This window comes from Alligator sinensis, unplaced genomic scaffold (genome assembly GCF_000455745.1).
Source record: "Alligator sinensis unplaced genomic scaffold, ASM45574v1 scaffold357_1, whole genome shotgun sequence".
Lineage (NCBI taxonomy): Eukaryota > Metazoa > Chordata > Crocodylia > Alligatoridae > Alligator > Alligator sinensis.
The window spans coordinates 1,968,484-1,979,556 of NW_005841942.1; positions in this window are offsets into that span (position 1 = coordinate 1,968,484).

Genomic DNA, 11,073 nt, shown 5'->3' on the forward strand with positions numbered 1-11,073 from the left:
GCTGCTGGCTGCAGTGACCGGACGCCTTCTGCCCGGTGGTTCTCCGCCACTCCTCCAGTCCTCGGTGTTTTTCCAGAGCCTTCAGAGCTACCCTTTATCTCTACTGGGTGGTTTCTCCTCGTGAAGTCACCCGGTTCCAGCTGGATATAGGTGCGACTAGTGAACCACACAGGTGGTTTCCCACTGTGTGTTTCCTCATTCCTCCCGGCCCCTACAACAGGTACATTGTGGTTTTCTTTTCTTTTTACTTTGGTCTGGGGTTTCCCTGTGAATGTGGCTTCCCCCTCTCTTGGTCCTGTGTTCCTGGGACACACAGAGTGCCTCTTTTCTACCTTGGAGAACTCATTAATACAGCAGGGTCTCCCTTGATTACCTTTGGCATTCCTTCAACCATTTTTTCCTCCCTCACTCTCTCCCTCCCCTCCCTTCTCTACCCATTGTTTTCTTAGTTCCCACCTATTTACATTCTCACTGACTGACCCTCTGTCATACTTTTAGCTTCTTTCTTTCCTTGGAGATCTCAGAACAACAGTAGAGTCTCACTATACCTGAAGAATGGTACTTGTGCCTGAAAGCTTGCAAAGAATTTTGTTTCCTCTATGCAACAGTGGGTAGGCTGCAGTTGGAGTACTACATCCAGTTCTGGGTGCCGTACTTCAGAAGGGATGTGGACAGCATAGAGAGGGTCCACAGGAGGGCCACCCACATGATCAGGGGGCATCAGGGCAGGAGAGGCTAAGGGACCTGAACCTGTTCAGCCTCTACAAGAGAAGGCTGAGGGGGGATCTAGTAGCCATTTACAAACTAGTCAGGGGGGACCAGCAGGCATTGGGGGAATCCCTGTTCCCCCAAGCACTCCCAGGAGTGACAAGAAATAACAGTCACAAGCTAGCAGAGGGTAGATTCAGGCTAGATATCAGGAGGCGCTGCTTCATGGTCAGGGTGGCTAAGACCTGGAACCAACTTCCAAGAGAAGTGGTGCTGGCTCCTACCCTGGGGGTCTTTAAAAGGAGGCTGGATGAACACCTGCCCAGGGTCATTTGACTCCAGTACTCTTTCCTGCCATGGCAGGGCATCAGACTTGAGTATCTGCTCAGGTCCCTTCCCACCCTACCAATTATGAAACTATGAAACCACCGGTTCTAATCTATGTTCATAGCAATTTACAATAAGAGAAAAGAATAACTTAGAAAATTAGAGTCCCAAGAAAAAATTGAATAATGAATATGTGTGCACATTTGCATGTGTGTGTATACATACACATGCCTATATAGATATACATTTCATTACAGCTATTGATCTATAGATATTTCTATCACTATCTCTATCCAGAGATGTATGGAACTGTGTGTATGTGTGAATTTTTTATTATAGGATCCTGGCAGAGAAAAATACGGGTTCCATTAAAGAAGTAGCAAAGCTGTCACTAAAAGCAGCAAGGAGACCAAGTCTTAGCTTTTAGAGAGACATTTTATATTCTCAAATGGTAACTTATAGCATCAGGTAAGCTCCCCCACCTTGTGGATGATCACCAAATTGTAGAATTGGATTGACCTTTTGATCCTATTTTCTGCTAAACTCCCTGGAGTTTGGTAGTGGCTTATCACTGAATCACTATGGCTCACTCCCATGTGAAAGCTTTGTCCTTACTTTAACTTACTTAGATTCTAATTCACCTGTTAGGAACATAAGTGAATTTAGGTACCAATGTGTGATCCTATTCCACCCTGCTTCCTCCTTGCTGCTTTTTGTCACTCAGCCTTAAAGTTTAGTTAATAGTGTTTTGAAAAAGCAGATGAATCTTGGGTTTTCAGGGACTTGAAGAAGGCAGAACAGAATTGCATTTATACCTCTAAGCCCACTTAGGCACCTAATAGGTAGAAGAGAACCCCCTTTGTATCTGACCCCCCTGCCCAACCTGGGAAGTGAAACCCTGAAGTCCAGCCAAATATCTCCAGGCCTCCTTCTGTATACTTGATAGGTTCCACACACTGAAACCAGAGTGTGGACACTCTGTATTACAGTTTAACTCAGTGGTCTTCAACCGGGGTTTCCCCTTTCAAGTGGAACTGCCCCGTGTGCCTTATTCACAGCCAGATCAGGAAGGGCTGCAGCACAGCTTCATACTCTTCCCTTCATTAGGGATGTCTGATAAACTTAAAGCAGGCAGAACTGTCCAGTCCTCCTGCAGTTCTTTCCAATCTAACCCCTCACCCTCCACTTCTCCTAGAAACAGAGGCATTCAGGGCAAATGGAACTGTCCTGTGTGCCTCTGTTTCTGGAAGAAGCATAGAGTTGCCCAACCGGAAAGGAATGAAACAAGAGCAGGTGCTCCTGCTGCGCTTTAGTTAAAGCACCCCTGCCACCATTTTGAACTGTGGGATGTTGATTACATAAGATGTTATAGGTGCTTTAATTAGAGTATAGCTGAGAGCCACTCTAATTAAAGCGCCCCTTCCTCCCACCCCCGAACCATGTGTAAAGACACCCAGCATGTAATCCACACTGAAGTTGCAATCATAAATGAACTCCTAAAATAAAGACTTCAAAACTGGGGGAACTGTCCTCAAATAACTGAAGTGGCCTTGTTCAAGAAGATAAGCTTTCTTTGAGGGTAAAACTGAGGAGCTTTACATGGGAGTCACCAATTGTTCTTCCCTTACTAATACCCAGCACACCATACTAAGGAACTGGGGAGATGCAATTAAGAGCCATGTCATACCTTCCACTTAGAACATATTAATTACACTTAAAATGTGGGCCAGTTCAATACTCAGTGAGATGTCATGGCTGTGATCAACAAACTGGAAATCATGTTAGAGATCATAGTAAGCATTCTCTTTAAAACACATTCTTTAACTTTTAGTATAGGATGATGTGATGACCTGGCTGTGTCCTTCTGGTTCATTCCATGGTTCCAATAAATTAACATGAAAGATTTGGGGTTTTTTTCTTGAATCCAGGACAGAGTATTTCATAATCAACTGGACCAACTTGCATAATTATTTCAAATGGCCCATGCCAACATGTTAAGAATTTACTTGTGGCACTAGGGAGAAGAACTAAAACTTTTTGCCCTTTGTGTAATTCTTGCTCTCGAGCCGGTTTGTCATAATTAGCCTTTTGCTTTTCTTGGGCTCACCTGAGGTGTTCGTGGGTTACTTCTCCCACTCGTTGTAACCATCTCCTCAGTTCCCATACATATTCAGTTGGTTGGTACCTTGGGATTCTCTTTTTTCCCAACCCTTTCATTCCACATCCAACAAACTTTGAGGTTGATGTCTGTAAACTAGTTTGAATGGGGAGAACACTAGGGAAGACTGTGGGGTCTCCCTTACTGTAAACAACAATGGTGGTATTAGCAGTACTACTTCCTAGGTTCCTCTTGGGCACATCATCTCAGCATACCTTTCAGAGTCCCATTGAATCTTTCTACCAACCCATTAGTTTGGGGATGATACACAGCTGTTGGTAGGTGCCATATTTTTAATACTTGACATAAGCTGTGCATCACATGGGACATGAAATTCGTCCCTTGGTCCATATCTAGAGATAGATATGCATTTGAGTAGTTCCTCTGCAACTTGAGGTCCTGTGACTGTCATAGAGGTATCGCTTCCAGAAATCTGGTAGCATAATCAATCAGAACTGTTAGACGAATGACTAGGGAGACAACGATCCAATTGCTCATGAATCCCATTACTCATTAGCCAGAGCAAGCAGGGAGCAAACACCAGCACACATTGCTCTCAACAGCTTTATTCAGAATGGAGACAGCTTCGGACAAATGTCCCTCACAGACACACAGCCCATGAACCAGGGGGCCTGCAACAAACAACAGTTCTTTCCACATCTATAAACTTTGGTTTATACTCATTAACATTCACTCCACCCTCACTCCTCCTTTTGTTCCACCCATATGTCCTCCTATCTCAAGCTCCACCTCTGTTTACTGTTTGCTTCATTCGTATGGAATTGCCTATGCATTTTATTCATTTACATGTCTTTTTGCTATGAGGACATCTAAGACCTTGACTCCTTTTCTTTGGTCAGTGGGCGGACTTTGACCAAAACCTGGAAGCTTCTGGAGACTTCTTCACCAATCACCATTCACCTTTTCGCATATGTTCATCTTGGATTCGGTTACCAATTACATGTTGTTTTCCACATTCCAGTCGGTTTTTTAGTCTCATGTTTTACCATCTTCCACATTCCTAAAGCTTCACCTCATTCACAGCACACAGACTCACACAGACTCACTTGAAAATGGTTGACACAGTTAAGATGGTTACTTAGCATAAGCAAATGGCTGGCTTTAATATCATTCTGCCTTGTGGTTAGCAGCTCTTTTAGGCCACAGGTTACAGCCTTGTATTCAGCTGCAAATCCAGTGCTCCCACAGATCCAAATATTGTCACCTTAACAAGAACTAAGATAAATTGGTGCCCTGCCAAACTTTTTGGTAATGGTCTAATTATAGCTAAAGCTATTTGAAAGAAGGGTTCTTCCCCTATAGGCATAGATTGTAAGGGTGCCCAAGGAGGTTTTTGTAAACTGGCCCACTGGCAATTTGCACAGGCCCAACAGAAATCTTCTACTGGTTCATATGACCGGGACCAGAAACACCATTTGGTAAGTCTAGCCTCTGTTTTAGACTTTCCCATATGTCCCCCCAAGGGATTGGTATGAGCCAGCTGCAATAGTGGACCTCGGTATGCTTGGGGAATCAACAGTTGTGGAACCTCTAGTCCATCATGTTGTCCTGATTTTATCCTATACAATAGGCCCTTTCTTAGTTCATATCTAGGAATTGCATGACACTGTTCAGGACATACTACCTGTTCATCTTGCTTGGCCAATTCAGACTGGATAATGGACCGGAACAGTTCTTCTCCCTCTTGTGCTTCTCTGAAATGGGCGCTGCTCAATAAACTCTGTATACCAAATCCATCTACATCCAGTGGGACCTCTTCTCCTCCTAGCAGACCCTCCTGTGCTCTTATGGTATCTAATAACTGATAAATTGCTGCCCAATCCCGGCCCAATATCATCAGGTAAGGGAGATCCCTTGCTAGGACCACTGACATCTCTCTTCCCCTGCCGAGTACTTCCACCGAATATTTCTTTCTCAGATACATTGAAGATTGTCCATGCATACAGATCATTCATACCGCATCTACCTTTGGAGCCCACCCTTGAGGGGCCACATCTGCCTGAATCAGGGTCTGCGCACAACCGGTATCCACAATGGCTTGTATCTTTTTTCCTCCAACTTGTGTCTACACTGTGAGTTTCTCTTTTGGTCCTTCACAGCAAACTTTCCTGATGCTGCAGTCCACCATCTCTACTGGCCCATTATCGTTGTTCCTTGGCATCCTTGTGTCAAATGCGGGCTCTCTCATTGCATCTGACAAAGGAAGCCAGTACACTCTTTTGCCATGTGTCCCATTCATCCGCATCAGAAACACACAATCATTGATTGTCTTCCTATCCGTGTTTCCTTAGGTTCTGTTTCTTGAGTTTTGGGGTTTGGTCCTCCCTTTGGGCCACGTTCTTGGGCACTTTTTCCCTATGAGCTGTCGAAATCTTCTGCTAGTTGCAGAGCTTCTGCTGAAGATTTTGGATGATGGCAATGCACCCAGCATTGAGTACTTTCATCCTGGTCCAATAAGAAATGGTCTAATAAAATCTGGTCACACAATTCTACTTTGGACACCTCTTGCAGTTTCAACCACTTTTCTAATAGGTCTGCCAAATGTTAAAGCAAGATCTTTAGAGATTTATCTTCCCTCTGCTTTTTCATATGGAATGTTTGCTGATACCTTTCCAGATTGATGTCCAGTTAGTACATAATTTCTTTCTTCATCTTGTCATAATCTATTGCTTGTCCCCATGGCATAACTCAATAGGCAGTTTGGGCTTTTCCTATCAGGAGCACACCTAGCTGACCAGCCCATTAACTCCAATCTAAACCCAAGGACAATGCGGCTCTCTCAAAGCTTTCCAAGAAAGTTTCCAGATCATCTTGTGGAGTCATTTTGGGAACTTTCAATTTGACTTCATTCCCCTGTGCCCATGCTTGTTACTGGAGCCACTTTTCCTCAAGTGAAATTTGACGAGTGGCTTGCTGTTGTTGCTGCTGGAATAGCTGGACCACCAAATGCAACATTTGTTGAAGCAGTTCAGGACCTCCCATGGTGCCTTGTTGTATCTTCATGTTACATGTCTTGCTCTGGCCATTGTCAGATTCCCGGCCAATGCACCACTGTGACGTTCCCACTGATTGCCCTGTCTATAGCCTCCTGCTGGCTCTCTCCTGCCACATCATTATTAATTTCAATGTTATTAGTCAGAAGATATTATTGCTGCAGTAAGACACTGGAAATCTATTAAGGTTCCTATCAGTGTTACAAACTATTTGATGGCTCTCTTGACCGACGCCCCAGATTTACATTATCAATTGCATCCCAGTCTTATTTGATTTGAACAATTCTCTTTGTTATTTTTTTTTTTTTTTACATTCACAACTAGGTCACAAACATATGGATCATGGCTATTTCAAACTTTTTTTTTTATACTTTCTAATTGTCTTTTGTAAACACCTTTTATGAAATCTCTTCTTTAGTCATACACAACAGTATAAAATTAACGATGGAACATTTTTTTTAACTTTCAGTTTCTTTCTTTCTTTCTTCTTACACAATATCTTATCTTGTCAACATCTTCAGGCAGCTCCCACATTCTTTCTGCTATGGTGGGGAATTAGCTTCAACTTTGGCTCTCTCTTTATTCTCCCCTCTGTGGCAGAGTATCTTTGGGGGCACTTGCCACTTGAGGGCTCTGAGGGGAGCCTGCTTTGGAGGAGCAGCAGGGGAAACCTCCCCCAGGTACCATTTTAAGGGGAGGTGTGTGTGGCAGGGCATTCTTGGTGCCTGCCACTTTAAGACCTGAGCCAAGCAGCCAGCAGGTGCTTGATTGTGGCAGGCGGTTTTGCTATATAAACAGATCATTTCCCTGCTGGCAGGCCAGGCAGCAACATTGCCTGGTTGTAAGGCCTCACATATCATTCTGGAGGTAAGGGAGGAGATGTAGGGGATGGCTAGGAGGCTCCTGGTCCTTAGCATGACCTAAAACTGCACCCTGCCAGGAGTGGGTGGCCTGGTGGGGCTCTCAGTGGTGCAGGAGCCCCCAAGAAATGCCAGGCCAGTGATCACCCTGGAGAATGGGCACCTTAACCCTCAACTTCAGGTGGGTTTACGTAACATCACAGGTAGTTGAGGCCAGGCATAGCTATGGCCACCTAAGCCCTGTGGGGTGCAAAACTCCAAGGAGAGAGAGTGGGGGCCAGGCATGGCTGCAGCCACCTGAGCCCTGTGAGGTGCAAGACCCCAAGGAGAGAGAGTGAGGGCCAGGCACAGCTGTGGCCACCTGAGCCCTGTGTGGTGCAAGACCCCAAGACACCCCAAGGAGGGAGAGTGGGGGCCAGGCATGGCTGTGGCCACCTGAGCCCTGTGGAGTGCAAGACACTGTGGAAAGGTAGTTGGGGCCAGGCATGGCTATGACCACCTGAGCCCACCAGGGAAGAAAGGCCTGTGGCCCCAGATGAGGGGGTGGTGTCGAGCCCCGAGTGAAGGGGGCGGAGATGAGGAACCCCAGTGAAGCACCCCAGAGGTGCTAAGAGCCCAGTATGTTCATATACATATAGAGCACAATGACATGCTGCTCCAAAGGGGGGAGTGAGACCCTGGAACACCAGTCATGGTGTGAGTCACCTCAGCTCCCACAACCAGGTAGGTCACCTGCTAGTAGGGCCAGAAGGCAGACTCCAGGAGTGAGAGTGGGGCTATAGGCTCAGAAGCCTAATGTAGAATACCCTCAACTGGTCAATGCTGGGGCCAGGACCAGGATGGTCAAAAGGGCCAGGGGCCCACTGCGAGGGACATCCAGAGCTGAAGGCCTGGGGTTCCAACTGGCCTTGGAGGTGAGGCCAGGGTCTTTGTGGCCAAAGGTCCTGGGGTGACCACGCCCAAGAGGGCAAATAGCTTCAGGGAGCTAGGTAGCCTGAATGAGGGTGAGCTAGGCTGCCTGAATGGAAGGATCTTAGGGGGTTCCTGTTAGGAGGATTCTGAGGCCCAGTGTGAGGGCTGGTGAGAGTAACATCAGTAGATACCATCTGTGAGGCATGGGCTGTGGTTCAGGGAAGGTACGGAGCCACAGATAGCCCCCCCTAGCATCAGGGTAAGAATGGGCAGCCTCCTGCCTTAATTAACATCTTAATTAATTAAGTACAAGGCGTGGCACGTGAGTCAGAATGGGTGGCATGCCCAAGGCAAGTGGGGAACCTAGCACTGTGGCTAGGCAGGAAGCCTCGCTTTGCCATGCCCTTAAACATCCTTGATGAACAGTTAGTTCCCATCTACAAAAACAAACAAACAAACCAAAAGCAAACCAGAGTAACCTCAAATTTGGTGGCTTTTTTCTCTCTGAAAAGCATCCACGGCTCCTTTTGTGTCTTGCAGCTTCTCTCCACCATGTGTCTCTCTTCCCCCTGAGTGATTGGAGGATCAATTTAGATACTCTGGAGACTCCCTGCTTCTTTCCCCAGTTGTGTCATGTCTGGCACGCTGGACTGACCCCTGGGATATCCCTGACCCAGTAGTCTTCTCCAAGCTCTCCCTCCTGGAGTCTTCTTTTGCTCCTGTCTCATCCTCTGCACCGCGCCATCCTGCCCCAGGCTTTTAATTCACAGGGAACAGATTGAAGCACCATTCTCCCCACTCAATCTCCTTTCCTGTTTTTTCAATTTGTTTTTTTTGTTAGTCCTGCTCCACAGATGGTAATGCTTCCTACAATCTAAATAAAACACATACTAAGTGTCCCATGTCACAAGCCCCCAACTCTTTCTCAGAAGCAGGACCTGAAATATATTGCATTTCTGTAGGCTCAGATAGTAACCACTTGTTACTCTGCACTCTGCATACCAGCCTACTGTAATTAGTGCCAAATCCCATGGGCCAGCCCACCACCACTCCTATGCTATCTACCTGCAATGGCCTCTTTAGAGAAACCACCACAATGACCATCTGTGCAGCAATCCTTCCATAGATGCTCTGCTCATATTTACCCCATGTAGTTTCACTGCTGGACTGAGATGCTGTGAGTGACTCAGGTTTTATGGGGGAATGTTTTGAGGTACCCAGTGAGTTTGGTCTGGTCTGGTCTGGTTTGGTTTGGTTTACCTTGATTTAAGGGTTAGTATTCATTTCCAACCCAGATTTGATTATAAGGAGCAGGGCAACCTCTACAATCTCTGGCATCGGAATCAAACAGTGAAAACAACTTTACACTGTAGATATAGATTTATTCTTTTTTGGCAGATGATATAGAAGACGAGAGCATATTCCCTCTGTTCTCTCTCCAACATGACTTATGTTCCAAAGAGTGTGATGGCTGCAAATATAACTAGTCTGAGATTTTAATTAACACATTCTTGCTTTAAACAAATCTACTACTGCTAAATTATCTTAAAGTCTTTTTTTTCCCTTAAGTGCTTCACTCCTCCAACTATAATGCTTATTTGCTACCACACATAAAAGCTGTTTTAAAAATAACATAATTAGATTACTGATGCCTTTACTGCAGCATCTGTAAGAAAATGAGGGTATGGTTCTTTGGATGAGTGAGCAGGCACATTTATTTCTATTTAATCTGGACTGGTCCACTGGGAAGCCCAAATTTAGTTTTATCTTCCAATATATTTTTCTATAGTCTAAATCTTTAGACTTGCTATGGTCAAAAATTACAGGAGCCTGTCTTTTGTTGTGTTTGTGAAAATATCAAAGCTTCAATTCTAGATTTGTGAATAAACTCATATATGCTTGCAGAAGTCTTGTGTGTGTTCATGTTTATGTGTATGAGATGCAAGTTGGCATGGATATAAATGTGCTTATATAAGTCTTTATAAAAGAGTGATATATATATATATATATAGCTATATATATATAGAGAGAGAGAGAGATGCATATATTAATGAAATACTGAAATATGAAAGATTGTGTAAGTATATGTATATTAGCACCTATCTTTTTGAGTGCCCTGCAGTTAATGAGTCAAATGCTTTCACCTACAAAAGTATTTAATATAATACAGCATGGTTGCCATGATATTTATCATACAAACCCTATACTCTAATTGCTTTTGGTATGAATTAATTAATTTGGTAGCAGCAGTATATATAACACAGGTATAGTAACGTGTTGTGGCAAAAAAATCAAGTTTTTACATGAGTCCCTTCTCAACTAATTGCAACTGGATCTTTTAAATGGAGCATCCTTTTACATAACTGTGAACCACCACTCCCCACTTCTCTGCACACACACTGACAAGTAAGAACCATGTTTCTCTTGCACATGACCCGTCTCCTTTTCAGTTAAGATATATACACAAGCACTGCTTTCTGCTTGTTTTCTACTACTTCTCCCATTTAAAGCCAGTACCTGCCACATGAAATTAGAATGGTCCAGTGAATCAAGCCCAGGAAAACCTCTTCCACAGGTTCTGTTTGTGGCCTTGGATGATGCACTTAAGGTTAGATCCAAAAAGGACTTAGAAACTGCAGTGCAAAACACTATGATGTCAGACTTCAAGTTGCTTGGAGCATGTGTAGCTTCTCCGTAAGTCTGAGGATGACCAAACAAATAAATTATACCAAGCTAAATGGAGTGAAGATTTATCATAGACCTGTTATTCTACAGAGTGAAAGCAAAAGTGAAAGCAAAACTGTAGGCTACATAACCCTGTTTCACTGCAGGGTAGCTTCTGGAAGTTCACCTTTCATTTATTGCAGGTTAAGAGCATGTATGCAGAGTCACTATAAAGAAGCTAATGCTTTGAAACTCTCTTGGTTAAGGTTAGATGGAGAGCAACAAGGGTGATGTTGTGGTAAGTATGTGCTATAGTCCTCCAACCAGGAGGATGAGGTAGATGAGGCTTTCTTCAGACAACTAGCAGAAGTTTCCAGATCACAAGCCTTGTTCTCATGCAGACTTCAATCACTCTGGCCACTTGTACAAG